Source organism: Osmia lignaria, chromosome 7 (genome assembly GCF_051020975.1).
Source record: "Osmia lignaria lignaria isolate PbOS001 chromosome 7, iyOsmLign1, whole genome shotgun sequence".
NCBI classification, from domain to species: Eukaryota; Metazoa; Arthropoda; class Insecta; order Hymenoptera; family Megachilidae; genus Osmia; species Osmia lignaria.
Window position 1 is genome coordinate 9,509,423 of NC_135038.1, and position 21,460 is coordinate 9,530,882.

General features: G+C 34.9%; 1 protein-coding gene and 1 long non-coding RNA gene across 2 annotated transcripts in view; one reads left to right on the plus strand and one right to left on the minus strand.

Moving 5' to 3' along the window:
• Positions 1-3,279: 3,279 nt before the first annotated feature.
• Positions 3,280-18,717, minus strand: LOC117604397 (uncharacterized). Its single transcript, XR_013062465.1, has 5 exons — positions 18,533-18,717; positions 17,413-17,569; positions 17,293-17,343; positions 4,421-4,521; positions 3,280-4,122 (listed from the first exon to the last, which is right to left on the minus strand). It is a non-coding gene; the product is annotated as an uncharacterized LOC117604397 (long non-coding RNA).
• A 37-nt stretch (positions 18,718-18,754) lies between these two features.
• The window catches only part of IRSp53 (Insulin receptor substrate 53 kDa), a 135,558-nt gene continuing 132,852 nt past the window's right edge, over positions 18,755-21,460 (plus strand). The window contains exon 1 of the mRNA XM_034324360.2: positions 18,755-18,962. The gene's annotated coding sequence lies outside the window, so the exon portion shown is untranslated. The remainder of the gene's footprint in view (positions 18,963-21,460) is intronic.

The window sequence follows — 21,460 nt, forward strand, 5'->3', positions numbered from 1 at the left end:
TGCTCCGGGGTCCCTAACACCCCAAGATGATATCAGGTCGGTGCACAGAGAGAGTCAACGGGGTCCCTGAAACCCCAACATGATATTAGGTCGGCGCGCAGAGATAGTCGCCGGGGTCCTTGACACCCCAGATGATATCAGGTCGGTATACAGAGAGCGCTACCGATATATCGGGGTCTCTGATACCCCGGATGACATAATGTCGGTATGCAAACTCAAGTAAGTATCCTACTATATTTTTTTCACGGCTTTCAAGTATACGCAGGTCACAGGAAAGTAGAAATGAGTTTAGACATATTCTTATATTTCCTTCATTCAATGTTTTATACTCTTTCTAGGTCTTATGTTTCCATAGATCCGGTCAAACCCATCACTATCCGAACAAGAGAGTTTCACGATTTGTTCGTTTTTCGTTCTTATATTTCGCTAGATCCGGTCAAACCCATCACTATTCCGAACAAGAGTGTTTCACGATTTGTTTGTTTTTCGTTCTTATATTTCGCTAGATTCGGTCAAACCCATCACTATTCCGAACAAGAGAGTTTCACGATTTGTTCGTTTTTCGTTTTTATATTTCGCTAGCAGCTTCGGGGTCCTTAACACCCCGTATGCCATAATGTCGGTATGCAAAGAGAATCGCCTGTGCTCAGGGGTCCCTGATACCCCAAGATGATACCAGGCAGGTATACAAACAGCGCTATTCGTACTTCGGGGTCCTTAACACCCCAAGACGGTATCTAACCGGTATACAGATAGAGTAACCAGCGCTTTGGGGTCCCTGACACCCCAAGATGATACCAAGAGCGCCATTCGTACTTCGGGGTCCTTAACACCCCAAGTCGGAATCTAATCGGTGTACAGATAGAGTAGCTAGCGCTTCGGGGTCCCTGGCACCCCAAGATGTTATCAGGCAGGTATACAGAGCGCTATTGGTACTTTGGGGTCCTTAATACCCCAATACGGTATCTAATCGGTATGCAGTAAGAGTAATCAGCGCTTCGGGGTTCCTGACACCCCAAGATGATATCAGGCCCGTATACAGAGTACGCCATCCGTACTTCGGGGTTCCTAACACTCCAAAACGATATCAGGTCGGTATCCAGAGGGCGTCATTGGCGCGGCGTGGTGCCTAACACCCCTGGATGAAATCGAATTCGTATGAACAAGGCATAATCAGTAATCGTCCTCTAATTCCTTTTCGAAGTTTATTTAATGTACTTTATTTATTTTTTCCGCTTATTAACAAACTCATCAAAGAGGAATAAAATTTATGATTATATATATCTCTTCTAAGCCTCGGTGAACCACCCCTTTTATTTATTATTTTATCCTTCCTTATGAGCCCCGGCTTACATTTAATAGTTATTTATTATTTTATCCTTCCTTATGGACTAAAGCCCACCCTTATAAGTTATTAATTATTTTATTCTCCTTTATGGGACAAATCCACACTTCCTAATTATTTATTATTTTATTTCTCTTTATGGGCGTTGCGGGGACCGCCCTTCCCAGTTATTGTTTATCCTATTCCTACTTTTTATGGACCAAGGCTTTCCTTTGAGTTGTTTATTTTTTTCATTCCTTTCATGGACTTTGCAGCGATTACTTCCAAATCACCGTATCCTCGAATCCTTTATATCCCTGCATCCCTTACATCTTTGCACCTTACATCCACGCATCCCTTACATCACTGCATCCTTTACATTCCTGCTTTCCTTACATCCCTTCATCCCTTATATCCCTACATTCTTCTCAACCCTACATTCATTTCCCCTCTACATTTTTTTCATCCCCACATTCCTTTCATCCCTACATTCATGTCATCTCTACATTCATTTCATCCCTACATTCTTTCCATCCCTACATTCATTTCATCCCTACATTCATTTCATCCCTACATTCATTTCATCCCTATATTCTTTTCATCCCTACATTCTTTTCATCCCTACATTCTTTTCATCCCCACATTCCTTTCATCCCTACATCCCTTTCATCCCAGCATCCCTTATAGCCCTGCAAACCTTATAATAAATATATTACAACGACTGCTTCGAGTAAAGGTAAGTAAAGGTAAGTTAGTTTTTCGCCAGAAATTTTGCAAAATTTAGTTCCTTTCTTCGCCACCAGAGGGCGCTGATTCGACATCAAAATTTTAGTTCAAATTTTTCCCGCTAGAGGGCCAAAAATTGAGCATGATTTAGTTCCTTTTTCCAAAACCAGATGGCGCTGATTCGACATTGAAATTTTAGTTCACATTTTTGCCGCTAGGGGGCGCTATTTTCTCGAGAATTCCGCGAAAATTTCGAAAACATAGCGCCCCCTAGCGGCAAAAATTTGAACTAAAATTTCGATGTCGAATCAGCGCCATCTGGTTTTGGAAAAAGGAACTAAATCATGCTCAATTTTTGGCCCTCTAGCGGGAAAAATTTGAACTAAAATTTCGATATCGAATCAGCGCCCTCTGGTGGCGAAAAAGGGAACTAAATTTTGCACGATTTTGCATAAAAATGTTGCAAATATATGAAGAATGTAGGGATGTAAGGGCTACAGAGATATAAGGGATTAAGTGACGTAAGGGCTACAGAGATGTAAGGGATGTAGAGATGTAGGGGATATAGAGATGTAAGGAATGCAGGTATATGTAAGGGATGAAGTGATGTAAGGGATGTAGAGATGTAGGGGAGGTAGAGATGTAAGGAATGCAGGGATGTAAGGGATGAAGAGATGTAAAGAATGTAGGGATGAAAAGAATGTATGGATGAAGAGATGTAAAGAATGTAGGGATGAAAAGATTGCAGGGATGTAAGGGATGAAGAGATGTAAGGGCTACAGAGAAGTAAGGGCTACAGAGATGTAAGGGATGTAGAGATGTAGGGGATGCGGAAAAGGATAAAATAATAGACGAGGCACACAGGAGTAATAAAATCAATACGTTCATCCTCGTAATGAGTTTATTTAATAAGCCAGGGAGCGAAATACAGTACATTAAATAAGCACAGAAAATAAAATAAAAGTATGTGTATGTCTATAAGAGGTAGATCCGCACTCCTCGGCGGTCGGTGTATGACTGATGTGGTCTTACTTCGCTCTACGCACCGACAAGAGACTGTTAAAGACTGCCAACCCCTGTGTTAAAGTGCGGAACGCCAAGTGGGCCCAGTGGCACCGTCGAGAGGTGCTCTATGTCGAACGGTTGACAGCGGTGTCGCAACCAGTTACCTTCACCCGATATTATCATAGTTCAGGATTAGTTGCTAGATAACGCTATATTCCGTGATTTTATCAACGGAATATTTATTTTGATTTCTCTTTCAAAAAACTCGGGTTTATTAATTAATAAATTTAACTTTCATCATAATAAAGTGTCTGTAGAAAAATTATATAAACGTTTACAATTCACATAAACTAACAACACAAAGTGTCTTCACTAATTCAAATATCATCTTTAACTAATCATGTATAAAAAGAAGTACTAATAAAATAAAAGAATTAATAAATTTATAAGTTATGCTAAACATTACAATTTTTAAAATGTCAATGGATAAATTAATACAAACAGTAAATACCAAACGTTGATAAGAAAGAAATCTATAAATTATTTACGTCATAATCGATACACCCCGCTTAGTGTCCATCGGCGGGTGATTTGAAACATAAATAAATTTCTATAACATGAAGCAAATTTAAACAGAACTCAATAAAGTAAAACAATATAAAATATATTAAGACATAGGTATTTACAGTTACATATTAATTAATTTTTTTAAGTTAAAATAATTTACTATTCTAAGATAATTAATTAATAAATTGCATTATACAGAACTATATTTAAAAATATAAATATACTTGTTACAATAACCAATTATTTTATTGTAACACATCTTTTTCTGTCCTTTTTATGACGTTAGAAAATGAAAATGGAATTGTATACAATTAAATAATAAACGCCATTTAAATTACGATTAAATTAAGACTTTAATTAAAATTCTGCAGATTTATTTAATTTGATTTATATTGCAGATTCGATGCGTCTTCATCTTTCCCTTTCCAGTACTGTTTATCTTTGTTCTTATCCTATTTTAGCATCGTTCCATCTTTGTCACCGCAACTATTGTTCTTGAACTGTGGATTAATTGAGTAAATTAAAATCTTGTATTACAAGGAAGAACGATAAGAAAGAAAATGCAAAAAAATGTCTAAGCCTTGAAATAGCAAACTATATTGTTCAATTTAAATTAATATTGAAAAGAAATCGTTTTTATTTATCAAATGATAGTTTTTAAAAAAAAATTTTCTAATCTTTTTAAAATGCTTTTTCTTTGCAGACAGAATTTATCATGTACACTATATTTGAGTAAACATAACTCACAAGAACTGAAAGTCTGAGACACTGTCTCTGCTTATAAAAAAATTCATTTACCCTATTATTATTTCATGTAGAAGGTATACTCGTTGACACGGTGTTACTTGCAAGGATCATGCATTAAAGATGAGCAAACAAGGACACTTAACCAATTTCTTCTGAAAAGAAATATGTCAACGTATTATTAATACAAAGATTAATACTCTTGAAAATTGCATATAAAGTATTTGAGACAGATAGGATCGCTTATTTAAAAATTGAAAAATAAAAGATAAACGAATTTCAGAGAAATAAACTTGTTCTTTTCGTTATAAGTACTTAAGTAGCACCTTGAATTTCTATAAAATAACTTTCTGACAAAATTTATAGAATATTATGGTAAGGTTTTAGAACCCGAGTACAGGATTTGAAAATTTAGAATTTGGAACTTGGAATTTTGGAATGATAGAATTTTGAAATTCAGGAATTTAGCATTCTGGAATTGTAGATGTTTGAAATTTTGGAAATTTTAAACTCACAAATTTAGAATTGTAGAGTTTTGGGATCGTGGAATTCTGGAACTCTGGAATTATAAAAATTCGGAATTTTGGAACCCTGGAATTCTGCAATTGTATAACAGAAGTTTGGAATTTTAGACTTTTAGACCCGATCGAAATTTTTAAATGGTAAGGACCCAGTTGAAATTTTTGGGCCTTCTTTAGCCTAACTAGTTCCACCAATGCATAATGGCCACTTTAAATAAAACGTCAGGTCGAAAAACGTAGAGTTTTAAAAATATGACAGGTAAAGTGGTGCGAATGTATGCAAAGGAACACGATTGCCATGGGAACTTCATAAATCTGCGGTGACTCTTACGGTGAATCCCTTTTCTTTCTGCGGTTTCCTCATGGTCACAAACCAACACGTTTTCTTGGCATTTCATACCGAAGAGTGTGGCATATTTTACACGGAATACTCTATCCACCGTCATAGCGGTGAAAGAAATATGTGAATATTCCAATAAAACATGTTCATCGTTCAACAATACTATGAAATAGAGATACTTCAACTTACAGTATTCTTCTAAAGTTTTCTAAACTTTTGAATGGTAGCGAATAAATAATTGATGCATAAAATTTGAAAGAATTTAATTTAATTCAGTACCATAAATAACAGCGCTTAAATATATAATACATCATTCTGATGTATAAAATATTTTCAATTTGTTTGAAAATAATTCTTAGGGGAGATGTTAAACGTAAACATATAATGAAATTTATAATAGACGTTCCTCATTTGTTCAGCCAGGACGATAATTTCACTGAACTATGTGAAAAATTTACGGCTGTTTATTCCCCCCTCCCATTGGATACGAAAGCTCGACGAGTAGTCGCGAAAATTTATTCCATTTCATACCGGTCGGCCCATTTTTTCGTCCGATTTATGAACAAACTGAATAGCAAGCGGGATAATTTATTAAGTTTTTTAGCCGTGCAACTGGCAGCAATGCAGTCTGATTTGAATTCTGAACAAAGCAACGTTAATGAATCTTTGAACGATAAAATCGACTCACCGCCGTGAAAGATATAACGTTCATCTGTCTCTGGGGATAAAAATTAACAAATGTTTTCCTATGATCTACTGATCGAAGGAACAATAAATGTTCCACTAATTTATCTGTAGAAAATTATTTTATCATGGATATAGAATTATATTCCGTTGCTGATGAAATAATACTGTAATAACGAATGATTAATTTGCTAAAGTGGCAGTAGAGTATTAAATAACAAGATGTGGCTGTAAATATTAGAATAATGTTAATTAATCGAACCAGGTACACCTGTGTTATGAATTAATATAATTATAAAGTAATTATACAAATTAAATTATAAGTATAAAATTTTAACATTACAGAATTCCAAAATTCCAAATTACCAAAATTTCAAATTATCAAGTCTATAAAATTACGAAATTTCAAACTTTTAGATTTCCATAATTCCATAATTTTAAAATTTCTAAGGGACCAGACCTACCACCCCGGAAAAAGGTTCTAGTTACACCAATGTTGGACCTTTTTTAATAATCTTGTCACGTAACAAATAATCACGTTGAAAACCATAATTATTATCGAAACACCATGAACCCTTTAACGAAACCTTCTCTCTTCCCGTCTGCTTTCGAAAATGCTAGTCTCGTTCGAATTCGAAAAACGTGCCTTATCAGGACTATGTCAAACATGCCCGAGGCGTCGCGTTGCAACAAACATTCCCGAAAATCTGCTTCGAGGAACAGAGGGTTGCGCTCCTTCTCCTTCGGCATGTACCAACACACTCCTGCGTGTTTGCACACGTAGCGAGCAAGCGAGCAGCGCGCGCGCGTACAGATAACGCTTAGGCGCATCCTGGTTACAGGAACAATACGGATTGAATGGAACCGGAGAGTCCTGGAGGAGAGGAGGGAAACGGCGAACGGTGTGCAAACGGGCTTTGCGCGAACTGAGATCGTGTAGATGGAACACTGAGCCGACAATATGTCTGCTAAACCTTACGTAACGCGATCTCCTTGTCCCCCTGTACCTATGTGTTCACGCGTGTACGCGTGACCCGCCGGAAGTCAGCTCTTTGGTAGCTGATGCGTTCTGCTTCATTCGCATGCGGATGAAAGTGATGGAATATTAATGTATTAGCCTTTCTGAGACAACAGAAAGCCTTACTTCATCATTCTAAGGTTTTAAGATTCTAAAATTTAAAATATCTGAAAATTCTAAAATTCCAGAATTTCAATATTTAGAAATTTCCAAATTCTAAGGTTCTATAATTTCCGAATTTCCAAATTCCTCAATTACAAATTCGATGGTTTTGAGATTCTACAATTCAAAAATTTCTAAATTCTGAGAATTTAAATTTCTAAAATTCCTCAATTTCCAAATCCCCAAATTCCAGAATTTCTAAATCTTAAGATTTTAACATTTTCGAATTCCCAAAGTTCAAAATTCTAAAATTCCTAAATTTTCGAATCCCAAGATTTTAAAGTTTTAAGGCTCTAAAACTATAATACTTCGGATTTACAAAATTTCAAAATTACAGAATTCTAAGGTTTCAAGGTTCTAAAATTAAAAAATTCCAAAACTGAAACACTCTAAGGTTTAAAAATTCTAAAATTCTACAAATTTTAAACTTTGATGCTTAATGAAATTAAAAGTCCTTGCCCACTCCAAAAAAAAAATCCTACCTTCACCAATAATGGCACATCAATTTTTTATGTAGATGCCTACATAATATTTTATAGAATGCAATCAATACTTACAAATAATCTATACAACTACACGATCTATTAGAAAAACCTTAGCGTGAAAAACAGAGACTTTAATGGAACGAAAGGAATGCCTTAGAAGTAAAACGCGTAGGACATCTCGTCTCGATGGAGAACAATCCAAGTAGGACGTATATATACGTTTACATAACTGTCTCCGTACGAAAGAAGATAGGCTTTCATACAATGAGAAGAAACCGAGACGAGACGAGACGAAGGAGACGATCTGGTTGGATCGAAAGCTTTTCCACGCTGATGCACATTGCGTGTATCGTCTGCTGTTAGTAAGGGAACATTAAAAATGTACGATTAATAGTTTTCGATGAAAGATCGATCCGTACAATGCACTCCATAGCAGCATAAATTCTTTGAAAAATTATCATAATTTATGATAACTTGTACAAGCTTTTTCCTATGTAAATTGAAAATGACGATTCTTTGGTCCTCATTTTTTCTGAACTAAATTTCTTTTATTATATACTATAATTTGATAGCTTTTGCAAAATTTCAATTTTCATTCTCAACGAACTATAATCATCTTTCTTTGGATTCTTGAAATATCAGATACCAAATGTCCCTATCTACTGAAATTTCCGAAAATATCACGTATCGTTTACGTGTTTTCCCACGATTCGTCGCGTTATATCCAGCGACGCGGTATCTTAGGTGAAACATTAAGAGGCAAGACGAGCGGTCTTGGTCGATTAGCATACGCTTTAAAATCCGCTCGGAAGCCGCGTGTTATTAATACGTTATTTTGCATAATGCATGATGGAAAAGTACCTATCCTCTTCTTCATCGTTCGCGATCTAACTCGTTCGTCTCTGTCGTGCCAAGGAATCGTGAACGGAATTTGGAGGTCCTTTCCAGAAGACGTACCGAAGGTAAAACGCGATGGTTCAGACGTGGTTGTGCAAGAATCGTGGAAATAGAAGGACGACCGGATTCCTCGAGTCATTCAACGATGACCCATGATTTTTTATTTCTTTTATTTCTATCTATCATTATCGATTCGATCATTCTTACACTGCATGTGATTTTAGGCTTGTGCTTTTCAAGGTTTCCTCTCTAAAAACATTCCGAATGGTGCGCGAAGAGAAGAAAATAATTGAATTGAAATTTCAATTGAAGAGATAAAGGTACCGTGCAAGATTCAAAGCGGCAAACTCGCAGGTTGTCATAGCAAACATAAAGCACACGGTTTTCTCAACACTTGTTTGTTTAACACGTAATGTTCCAATATTAACCGAAAACGGACTGGACACTAGGAAACTACGCCCTTTGAGCTGTGTAAATAGAACGTAATGAAAACTTACGAACGGAACAAGCGCGAAACTGGCAATGGAAACGTTTCGCGCGTAATAATCTGATTCAGGTGTTCTTAATGTGTTCAACGCATTTCCTTGTACATTTCAACGAGCACTCGTTTCGGCTATGATTTTCCTAATGAAGAAAGTTTCAACGCTTTAATTATGGAATACACTGGAATCCGTTTATTGTGATTACCTTGGGATTTGAAATTATATCGGACAGAAGGTGAAAGATCTTGAATATTGAAAATAATTTACTGTAAACAATTATGACAATTATGATACCCCTTCATTGCAACATTATGTTTCATGGATTGTTATGCTACCTATATGTGGGTGATGTTTGAATTTCAATAGAAATTTATTACATGCACCCCTTTTCTAACGGGGGTTCACAGGGCTTCCTGGATTTTTGACCTCCCCTCATAGAGTTCCGGGATTTGGGCCTTAACTGTATACCTCCCCTTCCCCCCACTCCCGTCCGTCCCGAACGGCGGTCCCGAGGAGAGTGACGGTAGAGGGGAGGAGGTCCCATAGTATATAAGTATACGACCCCCCACCACCTGCGCATGAGCATTGATGCGGAAAAGATTTAATTGCCATTTACTTATTCATACTTTTATTATTTATTAAAACTTATGAAATTTGGTTAATTAAAAATTATATTATTTCGTTTCTAAATCATTTTTAATATTACCTAATATCGTTAAAATTAGGATTTAAAAATACTTGCTTTTACTATATTACCATTTTAATTTACTTTTTATTTGCTTTATAAGATATTTTCAACTTCTGAAGTTTATTTATTGTTTTGTATTTGCATTTTTAATACAATTATATTTCTATTTAATAATTAGTTTGATAAATAGAACAATAGGGGATCCCACCTTAGCAGTTAAGAATTAATAGATGATTAGTTGTAAATATTATAACTTGAATAGATTTGGGAATTATTGAAACTTATTGTTAGATAGGATCAATGATCCCTGCATTATTACGACATCATATTTCCTCTGTAGGATTAGCATAGGTAACTTTGACGAGACAAATATCATCCGGGAAGCCTTAGCAAACACGTACCGTGTCTAATGTTCGTGTTCAGGTGTCTTTAATGTACCGCGCACATAGCTGTCGCTTTATTCGGCACCTACTTTGTTTTAAGTACAATGATATCTGCAAGATAATGGGAAAAGTTTGTCGAATATAGTTGTGTCATGTTTTTCATTCCTTTCGTACTCTTTGTTAAATCCTTGCTCTTTAAAAATTCTTCGGCTTTACGAGATCTCATTTAACGCTTATATGAAATTTCGATTATTGAATAAAGGTATCTTGTCTTTAACAAGTTTGAATTTCAAGGATATTCAGAGATCTATAAAATAGTATCTAAATTTGTGACTGCAATAAACGATAAATGACATAAAAGTATCATAAACTGGCACTTATGGCACATTATTTTAAAGCTTGAAACTTGGCAAAAATGAATAATTAAAAGTTTTATTAATATTCTTAATACAAAATATTTGGTTGCGCATCAAACCAATTTTGAAACCTAGAAAGTCTGATAAAAATTGATGACTTAAAAATGTCACAAAATGGTACTTATGGTATATCAATTTAAAGCTTAAAATTTAACAAAAACAAGCAGCTAAGGGTTCCATCAATATTCTTAATACAAAATATCTGATTACTAATCAAAGCAATAAATGACCAATTTTGAAACACAGAAAGTCTAATGCAATTTCATGACATAAAAGTATGAAAAAATGGCACTTATAATACATCATTTTAAAGCTTAAGGTTCAAAGAAAATTGCTGTGTAAGCACTTCGTCGATATTTCTAATAGAAAATGTTTGGTTTCAGATCGCAACAAACAAAACGTGCCTACGATACGTTCGCTGACATCGCTACGGTAGGAGGCAAAAAGAAAACGGACACAATTTTTTACTCAAGCTGTCGCAGCCTTATTGAGTCCGCCTTCGAGGCTTTTTAGACGCAGGGGTTGCTTGCATCCCGGACGAAAACTCGAATCCCTTTGTTCAAGATCCGAGGGGAAGGTTTCAATAACGTCACGCCAGTGCTTCGGGGCCTGTCTTCGTTCGGGCGCGAATAAATTTCCCGGCCAACTACTGTATCCATTACTTTCCTCTTATCGACGGCTCTCTTCATGGTGAAGGAGTGCGGCACGTGACCGTTCGCGGTTCTCTACGACGACGAAGAAAGCTAAATAAGCCGTAAAATATTGCAACGTCGAGGAAGAGTGGATGCACCGAGAACGAGTACTATACAACAACTTAGATGAAAAGCGAAAGAAGCCGACCTTCGATTAGATTTTCATCGAGAACCCCGAGAACCTTGCCTCCGAGGGGTTCTACCGGCATCCATCACGCAACCTGTCAAAGCCACGTGGAATAAATGTAGCTTGCAAGACGCCCGCGTCTCGACGCCATACACTAATAAGAGTCTTAAAATAATTATTAGAGGACGAAGAAATATATTTCTAGCCTTTGAAATATTTTCAAATTCGAATCTGTTAGAATAGACTCTTGTTATATTGCCAAATTTTCAAGTGTTACTTTTTCACGAAAATGATACAATCCCCTCCCTTCCCCAACTGAAAATTTGAAAAATTTTGCACCCCTGTCCGCGGTAGCATAACGAGTCTACTGTATCAGAATGTGTAAATGAAAAATTTCAAAATGATTGCAAATTCCTTTACTAAAATCCCGAAAGATAAATTATTCATTTTGTTCTGAATAGATGTATATCTCTGTACAAGAATGATATTTCTACAACAGGAAAAATGAATTTTACAACAGCGATTCAACAGCAACGATAAGATACTATTTGATAAGATGCAGTGATAAGATATAAGACAGACTATTCGTAATCAATAGCAGAGTGATAATTAAAATGACACGAGTTTTGAAATTAAATTTACAATTGCAAAATATTTCATAGAATAACAAAATTTCTACACTGAACTAGTTGTGAGATAATATACATCGAAATATCAATCTTGTTTAATTGCACAGACACCGGTAGAACGCTTTATTTTCTGGCAAACGAAAAAATACATTAAAACCCATCAATCATCCGGGTTTGTCTGGAAAGTAATCTTTCACGATGTATTTAACTTTCCTTCTACTTAATGAATCAGACTTCGCTATCTTTTCTAGCGCATAAAGAAAAATGTTTGAAATACGAGAAATGATAATCAGTGATAGTCTTTAATTAATTGTAAACAGAGAATTGATAAGATAAAAATCTTATAAATTTATTTATTGAATAATCCTAGCATGAGCTCTCTTTAATATTCTATAGTAGAATAATAAACATTTATCATTAGTGCCCGAAATTGATTTTTTGATTTCTAAATTTAATTTAAAGATAAATTTATTTTATGATATAAAAAGGGCCCCCATTTATATTTCTACATGTAGGGCCTAGAAAGCTCAATACACGGTCCTGATAATATTTTATAAAATTCTTGCACTCCTTATCTTTTGCAATTTTAACATTAACATTAATATACTTTGTTTTGGAAAAAAGAAAAAGTGATAAACTTATGTTAGAAGTTACAATCGAACACAGTAGAATTCTGTGGAGAAATTGTAAACGTTCGTGTCAGTGTAAAATTGTCAGTTTAAGACAAGAGCAAGTAGTTCTGAAAGTTCGACCACGAAGTATTGCACGGATGCGAACTTAAGCAATGCGTCTTATTGCTTAAGTTAGTTCGTGATGTTAGGGTCTTAAGTACCTTCGTGTTTCTCGGTTATACCGGAGCAACGATGAATCACAGGTAGCATCGTAGCGCAGATACACCGTCTCTTAAGGGGAGTCGGACATTTCTCAGCCACCCTTTGCAATTTGACCTATCTCTGCGAAACACGTTTCCTACGAATACAGTAGTCAAGCCAACAGAAACGGTGTACCTCTATTTCCAACTAACTTATACAATCGTACAGGTAATTCGTATCGTAACACGTTCGTGGAATGAAGGTGGAACGAGTCTTATCTTCCTATCGCATTTCCACCAGTTTCTACTCAGAATTTATTAATCTCTCAGAATTGTACATATTAAATATTTAGAAAAAATTAAATAAAAGCAAAGCCAAATTTAATGCGATTAAAAGATATTATTTAACGCTTTGATGCATTGCGTTGCAAATATGTTATGTAAAACAATAAATAAATTGTACATTTCATTATTGATAAAATTATTTAAAAAATTTACAGCTGTAAATTTACTTAGTATTAAAATTTTTTTAATTAAATATTGTTTAAAAAATAAAAGATACGTCCTTATTTCCAAAATTGATTATATTACTCCCTTAGACATCCATCTAATCCGGCATTGACACCAAATATATTTTATTATTAAATTGAAATTAACAAAATTATGCAACAATAGATTAATACTTTTTTTTTTTTAATTTATGATACTTTGAGCGACGTTGACTAGGATTATAATTTTAGTGCATAAATATTAGACATTCCTGATAATGTCAGCGTAGAAATAAATCTGTTATTTATACAATCATGAATGACTTCGGTAAACAATGTGAGGTTCTCTTTCAAAGATGCAAAGTGTATTTTCGTGCGAAGCAAATAAAAATAAATTCCATCATTCGCACACGCTTGTTAAAACATCTCACCTTGAGTTTGCAGATGAAATCTTAGCATGTTCGCGTTAAGTTCTTAACACGTGTCATTTTAAGACGATCCGCACGAGATGCGCGCATTTTGCTCGTAAACTTTCTCCAATTCGTTTGTGTTAGTGATTTATAAACGTTACTCTTCTTCCTTTCACCGATATTAACTACTCAGAGCAAAAAGATGATTTTCGAAAAACTGAAACGATGCTAGGAATTACTGATGTCAATTGCACTGTGTTTCATAAATAATTCTTTCAGAATTTCTGAACCGTGTCATCGAAAGGAAAACGAAGCTTAACGATCATTTCTTCTAACCGTAATTTCATTCAACAGCTAAATAATAAGAAAGACTGAAAATGTCAGCGTAAACGGGGACAAACGAGCCGCGTTTAATAATGAATTAAGGACAGCCACTTTCACTTATTCAAATTAAAGGGAACGCAATTGAAGCTCATGAACAGTGATCAAATTGAAGTGGAATTGGAACGACACGCAAACATTAGTTTGCAAGTGCAATCAGCCACGATGTAAATTTGTTTTAGCTGTTCGCATAAACGTGATCCATTTTCTATGAGATTTCTTAACCCTTTCGATGCTCCGGATCCCCCCACTACCCGTGTATAAACATTTACACGGGAAACTTGGAATTAAGTTGTATACTGAATTTTATAATTTTCAATAATTAAAAATTATATTATTTTGTTTCTAAATCATTTTTAATATTAATATCATATATCGCCATTTTCCCTAGGAAAGCCTTCTTTGATCGCGAGTGTACATAATAATTTAAGAGAGACTGTACATTTAATTACATTGCTGTCATACATATTTTTTGTTGTTTTTTGATTACCTAATAGTAATTATTAGTGTTTGTTAATAATTATAGGCCAATGTTATCAGATCCCAATGAAATGATAAAAAAAATAAATATTACCGATTTCATTTTTGTTTCATACACATACGGAATATTCAGTAATCAAAAGGTTAATGAGTAATTTAGATTCTTCGATTCGTTAGACATTTTATCAGAATTTCTAGCATACATATAGAAGATTGAATAAGCAAATATTAGCAGGGAAGGAAAATTTTGAAATTGTCTGAAAGCCGTGTTTAGGTTAACGTAATTTGCCTTCGAGCAGTCATTGCTAAATTTAATGAAGCATAAGCAAGCCTAATCAGACCGAGTCACGAGGAAGCCGTCTCGTCGCCTGCAGCGTTAACTCGTTGAAACGCGACCAAACGACTCCGTAAATTGCAATTCGACGCAGCCCAGAGACGATCTTGATGTACCATGAAATCATAGTTTATACTACTGAAAATTAGGTGAACATGATTTTTTTTGTAATTGACAAACATTCTTATAAATTGGCCCATATGTCATAAAATATACCACGAAAATGATGCTTCATTATTATAAAAAATTCTAATTAGTAATATCAAACACCTAAAATATAAAATAAAATTTGTATACTTATTATGCCAATAGAATTGATTGATCAATGTTCCAATACTCTAAAATAAAAAAGACTAGAGACTAAACTATGCTTCAACAATAAATTAAGATTTATGCTTCTCGCCAACGTGCATAATTTAGATGCTGCGCGTCCAATTTATCACGAACAAGCCTCGTAGGCAGGGCGAAATACAAGCAAGTTTAATCAAGCTTGATCAGATGAAATCACGATTAACTCACATCGTTGCCTGAAGCGTCAATTCGGTTTGGATCGCGTCAGATGAGTCTGTAAATTCATCCAATTTGATGTGATACGCGATTACTCAAAATGTTTCATAGAACAGCCAAATTCAGGTAGAAACTTCATTTATATAGAATGTAATAGAATTTCGTAATAATTGCATAAATAAACGTCTAATGATAAGAGGTATAAAAAAAGAAAGTAGTCATGGTGAAGATAGGACCGGATTAAAATTCCTGGGGCTGGGGTTATGAAATCACCCGGAGTCTATTTGATTGATAAACATGGTTTCACAATAGCCACTGAATTCAAAATTTATAAAAGTGTATTGATTTCTAATGTTCGGAATTTTTTAAATCGTCTTCATAGAATGATGGAGAATCATTAAATCATCAAATCACTATAATGAATAATCATTAAATTATGAAATCATTATAAAAAATCACTCTATAATTAAATCACCATTATGAAAAATCATCATCGTACGCTAATGATATATAAAAATTAAAGGGAGAGGATTTATTTTTACAATAGCAATTAAAAATCTAAAATTTGCAAAATTATAACAAATTCCAATGTTTAGAACTTGTTGACATAGGAATTGGGATGTTAGAATGGGGCACCTCGTAGTCAGATCCACTTGATCCGCTGTTAGGTGAAGAGAGCATTCTTTGATGCATCAAAAAACACACTTTTACGCAACAACTTTCATTTTTTCAGACTCACTTTCCTTCGTCTAACGAGCTAAAAAATAATTCATTTGAAGTAAACCTAATTAACTTAGAAGAAACTGTGTATCCTGTTTCCGTATACCATTTTAAAATGCGAAATGAATGTTCGATGCACGATTAATAAAACCTATTTAAATTTCGATAAAATTCACGGGATTGAAGGAGCGTTAAAAAAAAAATTTACACCAATTGTTCCTGTTTCAATTAGTTCCCCGGATCCCAGTGATTTCGAGCGATTCGGGATAAAATGGTCCGAAAGAACAGAAGAGAATTAAACGGATTTGCAAGCGTTGACGCGAGGACAATCGAAGAATCGGAATAAGTCGCGATTAACGCTTGCGAGCGTGTTGGTACACGCTAAACGACTACGTAAATTGTAGCTCGATCCGATGCGTAACGAACCGATGTACCAGACCCTCGGACCTGTTCGAAACGGTATACGCACACATCCCGCGCGTGTAATTAGGGAACATACGTGCCTCGCTTGACAGTTCGTTCTATTCGACCAAGTGTTTTCAGACCGATTCGCAAGGGAGATTCCAATTCAACCCGTTCCTCTACGCTCGTCCACTCGTTTGCATGACAAACTCAACGAAATATAAATTTTTTAAGGAACGACCTACGAAGAGGAAACGCGACATTGATTTTTCCTCTTTTTATTGTTACAAAGATGGGATCAGGTATTGGTTTGAATGTTGACTAAAAAGATTTAGAATATAGAGTATGATTTATAAAATATTTCGAAGGTAAATTTTCTTCTAAAATTTAAAAGTTTACGATCCTGTCATCTCGAAGATATAACAAGGCTGAAAGGTAAAGAAGTTGACAAGCTTTGACGGGAGGTCGATATTTCTTTAAAAGAATCCCATTTGAGAAGTTTCAAAAAAGTCAGCGTAGAATAACCAATTAGTAATTTCTTAATAAGGAAGATACCAAGAAAAAGTAGAAGAGTCTTATGAGTTTCATCATTAAAGTTTCGCCAACACTAAGTGAAAGCTTGTCGGAGTATTTCAATTAAAAAATTCAATTCCTGTCAATTTATGACAGATAATTTTCGGAATAATTTTTCAAGAAACATTGCAAAATTTAGGAAATGACAATAATACGAAATACAAAATTACAGTTAAATTGAGACTCTCTTTATGGTCCGCCGTCTGGGGGCTAATTATCAAGTACAAGAATAGGAAATTTTGAAATTTAAAATTTTCATTTGCTATCTAATATTATTTAAAAAATAAAACACTCACATTAAAACTGAGGCTCTCTTCATGGTCCGCCGGCCGGCGGCTAAATATATTCTAAACACGATTTTATTCAAATTTGTTATCACTTTAATACGAGATAAATTCCATAATATGGATACTCACCGTCTCCATTGGTCTGGAAACACGACCAGCTGGAGGTAGTGATAACCGGTTGAAAGACTTTATCCGACCTTCATTCCGGCCTTTACCACATTCCAATGAGAGCCGATGAATTCAATCGAGTCCTCGTTTCGGTATGACCCCATAAACACCTCAGCATCTGCCGTCAAATGAGGGCAGATAAATAACCGAGGAAGATACGGTACCCACTCGAGTGAAGATAACGAAACTGTTTTTCAATAAATTGGTGCATTCTTCATCGGAGAATTTACACGAATAAAAATATGTTTGACCGGTAACATCAGTCGGAACAACTGTCGCGCAAATAACTGTTGTTTAAACGAACGCGTTCACGAATACGGTGGAAAATACGATTATTGAAAAATAAATTCCAGAGGCATGTTGAAAAACGATTGTTAGTCGGTTTGTTATCGCTATGGTATCCGTATTGAAACTAATATTTTATTTCTTTTATTTTTGAAACACCGAAATATGCTTGTTTATTTCATTGATTTTCATCAATATCCTATCGAATATTAACGACTGGGAAACCTTTTGTACGGCGTTTGAAAATTAATGTACAGCAGAATGAAACGAAATTTCGTATTCATATTTTAATTAAAGATGATAGAATGAGGATTATTTTCAAAATGAGATAAATATGATTGACAAGAATTGGTCCATAGAATTTTTGAAAACTCAATTTAAAAATTCAAGAAAATTAAAATTTTTAGGATGGAAAAGAAACATTTTTATCAAAATTCTTGATGACAGAATGGAAATTAGTTTCAAAATGAGATAAATATGATTGACAAGAATTGGTCCATAGAATTTTTGAAAACTCAATTTAAAAATTCAAGAAAATTAAAATTTTCAAGAATAAAGAAAATATTTTTCCAAAATTTCAATTAAATTGGGATAAGGGAGATAAAATTGAAAATTTTTAGCATGCTTGAAAATTCAATTCAAGATCAAATCGCTCATATGGCAATATAACGAGAGTCTTCTATATTAAAAAATAGCTATCAATAATGATTATCGATCGTATTGGAAATAATACTATAGACATATTTAAGGCATCACACGATGTTCAAATTAATGCACGCTTCTCGCTAATACTCACCGTTAAGTAACTCCAGGATGGAGTAGCATCAACGACAGACGGATAACCATGTTGACTACTCAACGTCGTTGGCACGATTATTTCGCGGGCCCGTAAAGTAGCGTGGTTTTGCAACGTGGTCAGACTGAATCCTTACGATGTTGCACGAACGGCAGCCTAGATCCGACTCGGTCGAACTCGGCTGGCCTGCAGCGACTCCACCGTTCGGAAGAGGTTCAGTCGCTTCGCGCGCCTCGTGTCGTACGTGTTGATTTTCGTTCGCTCTTCGTGGAAATCACCGTTTATCACGATCTATTCGTGTCTCGATTTTCGTTTGCGCGTGTATTACGTGAAATTTTACAAACATTTGTGACATTCTTCTTGGTGATCGTTGTTTCATCGAGTTATTTTTCGTACCATTCGAAAGTCCCGGCTCGATCCGGTGGCTGAGGTGAGTAGCGCGCAATAATCCTTTTTTTAAATTTTTATGCTCGTAGAGTGTGAATCGCAATGCTTTTCAGAGTGTTTCCAGGTGATTTTGAAGAACCAGGTAGTTCCATAAAATTAATTTATAAAACACTTTTTTTTAATTTAATTAGCTATTGTAAATGTGGAAAAACAAAAATTATCATTGTAAAGTGTGTTTCATTTAATTCAAATAATTTTTATTTCCATTTCTACAAACAAAAAAATATTTTTTTTATATTGAAACCAATAGTGAACTTCAACAGAAAAATCTTAATTAATTATAAAATTTGTTAATACCAGTGCTAAGTTTCCTACTTTAAAAAAATTCTTTTTTAATAAAATGAAAAATGTTGCACAAAATATAAATTATGCGTACGTTGAATATCACATAATTTCATGTCTGAGACTATGCAGATTCTACAGTGTCAAGTGATAAATGTGCACATGATATTTTTCTTCAACACCTATTTCATTTCTTTAAATTATATTTCTACAGTATTAAAAATCACAAGATTATCTTCCATAGTGCTTCAAGGAAATACCGTTTTTAGTATCACTATACTTCACCTCTTCCATTTAAAAACGTATCATGGTCTATACTATACTTTCGATGGTGACACCGGAAGTATCGTGAATTATCTGATATTTTTGCAGGTACATAAATTCTGTTTTAAACTTGACGTTTACTAGCGTTCGATATGCGTTCGGTCAGTTGGTGTTCTCCTCGCCCCAATAATTTGGAGTTATAGTAGACACTCGTTATATTGCCACGTGAGCAGTTTGACATTCGCATGGATTTTAAAGCGCACTAGTGCCACCCATCCACCATCATAATCTATGAAAATGATATATTTCTATGACCCTCCACCTTTCAAATGAGAGTTTGGAAGCTTGACAAATTTTACGCTTCTACAATCATATCGGTGGCAATATAAAAAAATTAGAAAACAGATATTTCTTCCAGAAATATCAATACGTATAATTATATAAAAAGATAAGAAATATTAATTACACTTAAAAAATTATTATCTGCGTCTAAAATCTCAAGAAGAAAAGAGTGACTTGGTAAATCTCGCTTTAAGAGTTCGAAAAGTCGGATTCATCTCTCGTTTTGAAAATAAATGTTTAATTTTCATCTTTCTTCGTATCCGGAGAGAAAATACACGACACGTATAGGTTGGCCGGAATGATTGATAGCCGGGGATAAGACGAAACAACCGAGCGGGATTTCTTCGCGAACTTTTCGTGTTTCACGTTAATCGAAAAGAGCTTCTTATCAGGGAAGGAAGAACGCACAAGTTGAAACTCAATTTCTGTTGAATCAGAATGCGACCTCAAAGCACCAACAATGAACTGTATATCGAAAACATTGGCTACTGGAACAGGAAGAAACTTCAAGAGAAATTGAGGTAGAAAATAAATGAGTCACGCCGTTAATTAGTTGCTTCATATACTTAAACGAAAATAAAAAAAGAGTTCATAAATCACCTTACATATAAAAGAATGCGGAAGTTGATTAATGATAAGCATTAAATAAATGAAAAAAAAAAATTTTGTAACTGTTAAGAAAGTTGTATTATGTATAGTTACACCGTTATGCAATATAATTAATACGGATGTGCGGATAAACGGGTCGGATCTCGAAATTTCGGGTACTCGAATAAATTTATGTTGAGCGATTTTTTGGGGTCCCATCTGACCCGACTCGAGGTTGGGGTATCCGAATTTTCGGTAAACGATGAAAATTAAAATTTCCCCGAGCGATCATGAATTGCAATTGGAAAGTCGCAGTCTAGTTAAAAAGAATCGTTTTTCAAATCTAAAGAAGGTGGTGTGGTTGGCGGTAAGATGGCACGTTAATAACGTAGCATTCGAGGGAACCCACGGGAGATTGCTTTTTCCTATTTAGAAGCGCCTTTTGAAGGCTTTCCACCTCGCGTTCCTTTTTGATTATGCAAATAAACCGGTTGCAGGAATATTACATTTCACCGAAAGCACCGGCGTTTTAACTGATGACGTCTTAACTGGAAAATTATCGCATAGACGATGGAGTTTCTTTCGAAGCGATTGCTATTCGCGGCTAAAAAACTCACCTGTGGCTCGTATCTACCGTATTCGCATCCTTTGAGGGTTTTATGAAACCACCGTTTTTTTTGCGGGGAAAAAATTTACTGCTATTTAAGTGTCTCGAATGAGAATTTCGCCTTGCATGATTGCGTTTATGATTTTTACACGGTTTAAACGATGCGGATTTCCTCTCTAACTAATTGGAACACGTAAAAATTAAGCGATAAAATGCCAATGTTACTCGATCTTTACATAAATGCGAATCACCGAAACAGAAATACAAGAATTTTCGAAAGAAAAATTCACTGGAGCAAATTCATTGGAGGCTGGGAAACGTTGAAAACAAACTTAAAGGAGATCAGGGGGACAAGAATGATACCTCTGTAGAGTCTCCGAGAGCAATTAGGAGGCTTC